This window comes from Phalaenopsis equestris, unplaced genomic scaffold (assembly GCF_001263595.1).
Source record: "Phalaenopsis equestris unplaced genomic scaffold, ASM126359v1 Scaffold000123, whole genome shotgun sequence".
NCBI classification, from domain to species: domain Eukaryota; kingdom Viridiplantae; phylum Streptophyta; class Magnoliopsida; order Asparagales; family Orchidaceae; genus Phalaenopsis; species Phalaenopsis equestris.
Window position 1 is genome coordinate 2,307,259 of NW_018164565.1, and position 7,488 is coordinate 2,314,746.

Genomic DNA, 7,488 nt, shown 5'->3' on the forward strand with positions numbered 1-7,488 from the left:
TCTCAGCTCCCAAACAAGGTAGTTATAATCTGGAGAACTTTCTGTCTTCTGGTTAACATGATGTAAATTTCACTTGTTCGATTAATGTCAAAATACAAATGTTATTGTTTTTAATAAATACTTTGGCTTTCATATTTGTTGCAGTGATACAAATTCTATTGTTTTTAGGAAAAGTTGTATACATACCTCACAATTCTTATGTATTTTCATATCTAACACTTGAAGTTTTATATTTTCATTTTTAAGGCTTTGGTATTGTAAATCTATGCATGAAAAGGTATATTCTACTTTGTAAGAGGTTAGTAATGGTGGTGATTTTGATGTGATGTTGAACATTTGAGTGGTATGCATGTAAATATCAAAGTTTTGGTGTTAAGATATGTAAATATGTTAAGAATTTTGTGGTATATATGTAAATGTCTTTTGTTCGGGGCATTTACCATACATACTACCTAATTCTTATGTATTTACATTTCTTTCACCTAAGCTTTATTTTTATTTTTTCTTTTTATTACCCCAAATAAAAAAAATATCTTTATTTTAAATTTTAAAATGCAAATGACACATTTTTCATGCATAGTTAATATGGCATATACGTAAAAATTGAAGTTTAGCTGTTAGATACGTAATTAGATAAAAATCGAGTGGTATGTATGTAAATCTTCCATAGCAAGGATAGCTTTAGTTGCTCTTGCTCCTCTATTTTTTGTCTTCTCATATTGGGAAATATTCAGAGTTGTGTACATATTAGGTTATTCAGATGGTACACTAAGGTTATACCCCTGGTAATTTTTCGTGTAATCTAAGTGTAATCTACATGTACCCTCCGAATAACCTAATATGTACGCAACTCTGCGTACATCTTACGCACTCAAATATTGAGCCTCATATTGGGGATGAATGCGGCACTTCTCTGTATCTGTGACATCAAAATTTTTAGCCTCTTTTTGTTTATATTTGAAAATTTTAAAAATGTAAAATCATAAGTTGTCTGGATGCTGTTGCATTTATTTTGTTCATAGCTTTGATGATTCTGTTTTATGATTTTTAATCTGCGGAATGTGGATTCAACCAGTGAAGTTCAGAGAGCTGATTGCTTGGCACTCTGCAGTTCTATGCAGGATTATCAAGTCATGGGCATTTACATTTATACCTCACAGTTCTTGTTTATTTACATATCTAACAATGAAAGTTTGCTTTTTAACATTTTTACCATCCAAATCTTTCTTATCATTTAAAAAGTGAAATGCATTTTTTCGTGTAAGATGTCATAAATGTAAAAATTGAAGTTTAGGTGTTTGTATATGTAAATACATAAGAATTTAGTGGTTGGTATGTGAGCGTAAATCTTCCATAGCTTGTTTTTCTTTATTGATGGTATATGATCACTGAAAATTACAGTAGAATTATGGTCGCATATCTGTTGAATTCCCTTTTTTCTTATTAATTTGTCATGTGGTTGAATAAAGACATTATACTAATGGGATAAATACATTCAGCACCCAAAATTTTGATATTTACGTATTAACCACCTAGGTGATTTTTTTAATGACCGAACTATGTCGCTCGTGTTCGGCTCATTTATATTTCGAGGTCAAAAAGTGTGTTTGTGTTCGGCTCGCTAAGCAAATGAGCCGAACGCGAGCCGTTTACGAAACAAAGTCGTTTTAACAATCCTAATCGCGTAGCCGTAAGATGTTAATGATTGGGGCAAGATTTAAAACATCATTTGAATCTAATTTAATATTTTTTATTCTATTTTCTTCATTAATACTTTTAATTGATTATAAATCTTTATAACCTTGTAGCTAATTAATTTTTATAAAAATAATGCTCATCAAATATATATATATATATATATATATAATTAATTAATTAATTAGTAGTATTTCGAGCCAAAACGAGCCGAACACGAACGAACAAATATTGCTTCGTGTTGTTCGTGTTCGGCTCGTTAACTTAGCGAACGAGCAGAACACGAGTTGTTCGCGAACAACGAACCGTTTTGGCAGCGCTGCACCGAACCAATGCATACAGGCGTGTCATAATCAAATTATTGAGAATTTGATAAAAAATGAAAAAAATGGTTTGGGGCTTTGCCATGAATCTTGATATTTGAGTGAGAATATGAAAAATGGATGGAAGAGGGTGGTTGATTTGTAAATAGCAAGTTTCGGATGATCTGTATTGTAGGTCGGTTGCCTTCAGGCCTTGACCAGGCAAACCAATTGGGCTTGCTGCACGCATGTAGAAATTTGTTTTAAAAATTTTGCTAATGGAAAATATGGCATAAAATTAATTACAACAAGCAGGCATGTTGTCTATGTACAGATTAAATTTTATTCAAGAGCTGGTGAATATTTAAGCTTTAAAAATTTAAAATTTATTTATTTTTTTATAGTTTAAAAATCAAATAAAATTGTTATTAGTGCTTTCCTTAAGATGAATAAAATATTTTGTAAATAAATTCATTTTATTTATAAACCATGATTCAGATGTATAAATAGTGTGAACTTTTACTGTATCTTTTACATTTATGATTTGTTTATGAATGTTGGCCTTTAAAAGAGAAGCATAATAATAAGTTAAGTGTTGCCGAGATGAGAATGATTAGGTGGATGAGTGGCTTTACACTTAGAGACAAAATGCGGAATGAATATATTCGTGATAGGGTTGGTGTAGCTCCTGTGACAGACAAAATTAGAGAAAGTCGTCTTAGATGGTTTGGTCATATTAAACGTCGACCATTAGATGATCCGATTAGGAGAGTAGATGCTTTAAATTCGACTTGTGTTAAGAAAGGCAGAGGTAGACCTAGGAAGACTTGGGCTTATTGTATTAAAAATGATCTTAATTTACTAGAACTAAATGAAAATATGACACTAAATAGGACGCAATGGAGAAAAAGGATTCATGTAGCCGACCCCACATAGTGGGATTAAGGCTTTGTTGTTGTTGTTGTTGTTGTATTTGTTTATGAAAGATTTACATACATATATGGCACATCATTATATATATATATATATATATATGTATTACTACTCTTGTATAGCCAAAGATGAGTTTTTTTAAGGAGGTAGGCTCAAGCTCTTAAATTCCTTGATCAGATTCTTCTTGGTTAGATTTTTGAGGGTTTGGTTGGTGTTCGTGAAATGGCCCATTTTTTTAAATTTTTGTAAAATAGAGGGGTTACAATCATAAAAAAAAAACTAGTGTAAAATTTAATATATGACATGAATTTCTTTGAATCAATTGAGGGATCGAACAAACGCAAAATGCGATGCGTTTTTGCGGAAAGGAGGATAATTTTCAGAAACATGATTTGTTGCAGAAACTGATGTTGACAATTTGTTAAATATTATTAAAATCATAGGAATGAAAATTTTTAGTGCCAAAGTAAATTTGTCAAGAAACCAAATTTTTAATTCGTACAAAATAATGAAGCAAGGGCACAGAGAGGAGAAAAATATTTTTTTCAAGGATCATGAGGATGGAAATATGAAGAAGAGGATGCAAATAAGTGCTTTAATGGGAAGCTCTAAGCACATAGCATGCAGTGATTATACTATATAACATGGTGTAGCGGGAAAACATGGCAACCAATGGGAAGCACCCGCAACTTGAGCTATTTGCGAAGAAGACTAAAGAAATGAGTACTGACGAGGTATTTTTGTTTTAACTATTGATTCACCAATGACTCTAATGCAAGCAAAAGAGGCTTATTATAGAGATTGCTTAGAAGTAAATCCTCATACCGACTATATTGTTTTTTCCTTCTTTTTTAAATTGCTTGATTCCTTTCCTTGGATACAAGAGAATTGAAGAGAAGGGTCTGAGGGAGGAAGGAGTAGGAGCTTTTAGTATCCTAGAGAGGGATAAAGGGACTGCTTTCATGGGTTGTGTGCCTCCCATGAGGAAAGAAACAAAGAAAGAAAGAGTGGGGTTGAAAGATTTTTGTGAAGGGACTTGTCAAAAGGAGGGGATCAAATTATGAGATTTTTTATTGAAAAGTGATTTTCAGCTTGATGAGAGAAAAATCAAGGATAATTTGTTAGAAATTTTTAATTTCAATGTATGATAATCAAAGTAGCATTACCTTAATCATATCTGTAAAGGTAAGGCTTAAAATTTAAACTAAATCCTATTAGTAATTCAAATGAATAAAAACAAGATTACCTAAAAAATGTTATTTAGTACCTAATTTAAATAAACAATGGGCCTAAATGAACAATCTAAAACAACCATTGAAAAGGTGTTACCATGCGCATGCTATCATTCAGCAGATCTTCCATGGATCAATAAGTCATGCGCATGCTATCAATTTCTGGATAACATAAAGCTTAAGTTCCAAAGACTTTGCAGATCTTCCATGGATCCTGCCTCACCGGAGAGGGAACCCACCGAAGAATCTACGCGGGAATCACTCATAGAAATCTCTCAACTTCTTCCTGAAAAGTTTGTTGAGCCACCACCTGTAACTAATTCAGCAGCTGATGCGGATAAGCTGGGATTGAATGATGGTGGTGCTGTTGAAGAGAACACAGATCCAAACTGATTTCTATTTCTTACGCAGAGTCTCCAGACGCTGAAATCTCAGCTCCCAAACATGGTAGTTATAATCTGGAGAGCTTTCTGTCTTCTGGTTAACATGATGTAAATTTCACTTGTTCGATTAATGTCAAAATACAAATGTTATTGTTTTTAATAAATACTTTGGCTTTCATATTTGTTGCAGTGATACAAATGCTATTGTTTTTAGGAACAGTTATATACATACCTCACAATTCTTATGTATTTTTGTATATAATACTTAAAAGTTTGATTTTTTTCATTTATAAGGCTTTGGTATTATAAATCTATGCATGAAAAGGTAACTTCTACTTTTTCAGGGGTTAGTAATGGTGGTGTTTTTGATGTGACGTTGAAGATTTGAGTGGTATGCATGTAATTAGGAAGGAAGGTTTAGCTGTTAGTTACTTAAATATGTAAGAATTGTGGTATATATGTAAATGTCTTTTGTTCTGGGCATTTACATAGATACTATCTAATTCATGCATTTACATTTCTAACACCTAAACTTTATTATCATTTTTTTTGTATTTTTATACCGCCCAAATAAAAAAAATCTTTAATTTAATTTTTAAAATGTAAAAGGCACATTTTTCGTTCAGTTAACGTGACATATACGTAAAAACTGAAGTTTAGCTATTAGATCTGTAATTAGATAAAAATTGAGTGGTATGTATGCAAATCTTCCATAGTAAGCATAGCTTTAGTTGCTCTTGATTCTCTATTTTTTGGTTTCTCATATTGGAAAATCTTATTGTATGGCTCATATACCATATCGAGACAGAGGCTGGATCAAAGCGGAGCGGAGCGGAGCGGAAGAATCTGTCCAAATCGGGAAGTTACGTTATGTGGGTTGGGGGTGTTGGGTCAACGCCCCGCTATACGGTACAGGGGTAATTTGGGAATTACATATTGTACTGTAGGGCTTACTCTAGGATTATAAATAGACCTGTTTGTAATCCTAAGTCTTGGAGAGAGCTGAATTTTGTATTCTGTAATCTTTTCTGAATATTGAAAAGGAGGTCGCCGCTCTGCTCCCGAGGATGTAGGCATCTTTGCCGAACCTCGTTAAATCTCTGTGTTCTTCTGGATTTGTGTCGATTACTGTTTTTTCTTCGCCCTTATTTTCTTAACAGAAAAAAATATTGCATTTAGAGTCAAGACATAGCTTTGCGTCCGTTGTCCAGAACATAGCTTTGCGCAACAATCAAATCAAGGAGCATTTACATGTATACGGCACAGTTCTTATTTATTTACATATCTAACACTGAAAGTTTGCTTTTTACATTTATACCATCCAAATCTTTCTTATCATTTAAAAAGTAAAATACAATTTTTCGTGCACATGTAAGATGTAAAAATTGAAGTTTAGGTGTTTATGTATGTAAATACATAAAAATTTAGTGTTAGGTATTTATGTAAATCTTCCTTAAAATTAAATATTGTCTTATTAACATTCTTTCATTTGTTTGCTAGAGCTGTTTACGAGAACATTTGATTAATTTTATCAATTCTGTTTTTTTCTTTATTGGTAGTACATGATCACTGAAAATTACAATATAATAATGGGATAAGTACATTCAGGCCACCCAAAAGTTTGATATTTACATATTTACCACCCCGGTGATTTTTTTGAACCATCTAACCGATGTATATAGGCGTGTCATGATCAAACAATTGAGAATTTGATAAAAATGAAAAATGTGGTTTGGTGTTCGATCATGAATCTTGATATTTGAGTGAGAATTTGAAAAGCAGATTGAAGTGGGTGGTTGATTTGTAAATAACAAGTTTCGGATGGTCTGTACGGCATTTTGTTAATGGAAAATATGGCATAAAATTAATTACAACAAGTAGGCATGTTGTCTATGTACAGATTAAATTTTAATCAAGAGCGAGTGAATATTTAAAAGATGAGTTTTTTGAAGAAAAGTACTAAATGAATCTCACGGGTTTAATAGACGGGGCCCATCAGTCATGCACTTAATAGTCGTATTCTTAGAAGGAAGACCACACGAGTACCTTTGAATCACTCCAACATACTTGCGAGTTCCTGGAAATAAATTTATCAAGTCTTAATCTTCAAGCGAGTTCTTCCAGTCGAGCTCACTAACACTGTCTGAGTGCTTATTCCAAACTAACATGAACTTGTCGTACTTTCTTAACAAATTTGTCGACAATTACTTGGCTATACCAGCGGGCAGTTCTTCCAGGCAAAAGGAAGAGAACTCCTGCATGTCAGTATATATATTTGTAATTTATTAATAGCATGGCAATCCACACCAAATATCTTGTCGATAAAGAGTTTGCTCGAGCTCCGTACTATAATGCCTACAACCTAGTTTCTTGCTCGACAGAGATACAAAGGCCGCAACATACAAATAAGAAGAAAAATGAAAGAGGGAGAGATAACTCTCAATCATGGACCCTCGGTTGGTATAAATGTACAAGATAAAGTATAAGTGTTATATATGTAAATGCATAAGAATTGGGTGGCACGTGTATAAATGCATTTTTTTCTTAATTAGCACAGGTTAACTTAAATTTTAATTGTGAAGTTGATTCTTAATGATCAATAAATTAAAGTTTAGAAATAAATCTGAATAAAAAAATGATTAAAATAATGATAATAAAAAGAAGAAAAAAATATGAGAGTTTCTATCAATTGCTCGGCAGGTCAAGCACGCCTTGGATTTACATTCAACCAAGACTTTAGGACTGGTCAGCCGGTGTTATTTAGTAGGGTAAAGTCTGTTCATAATTGATTGCTTCTTTCAGAAAATGAACAGATCATAGACAATACAGAATATGCTTAAATGATGCTATGCGATATTTGACCGAATTCTGCGTGTCTAGCCTTGTATTGCGTATTAATTTTTTTTATTTTATTATTTTTAACGAACAAATATATATATATAT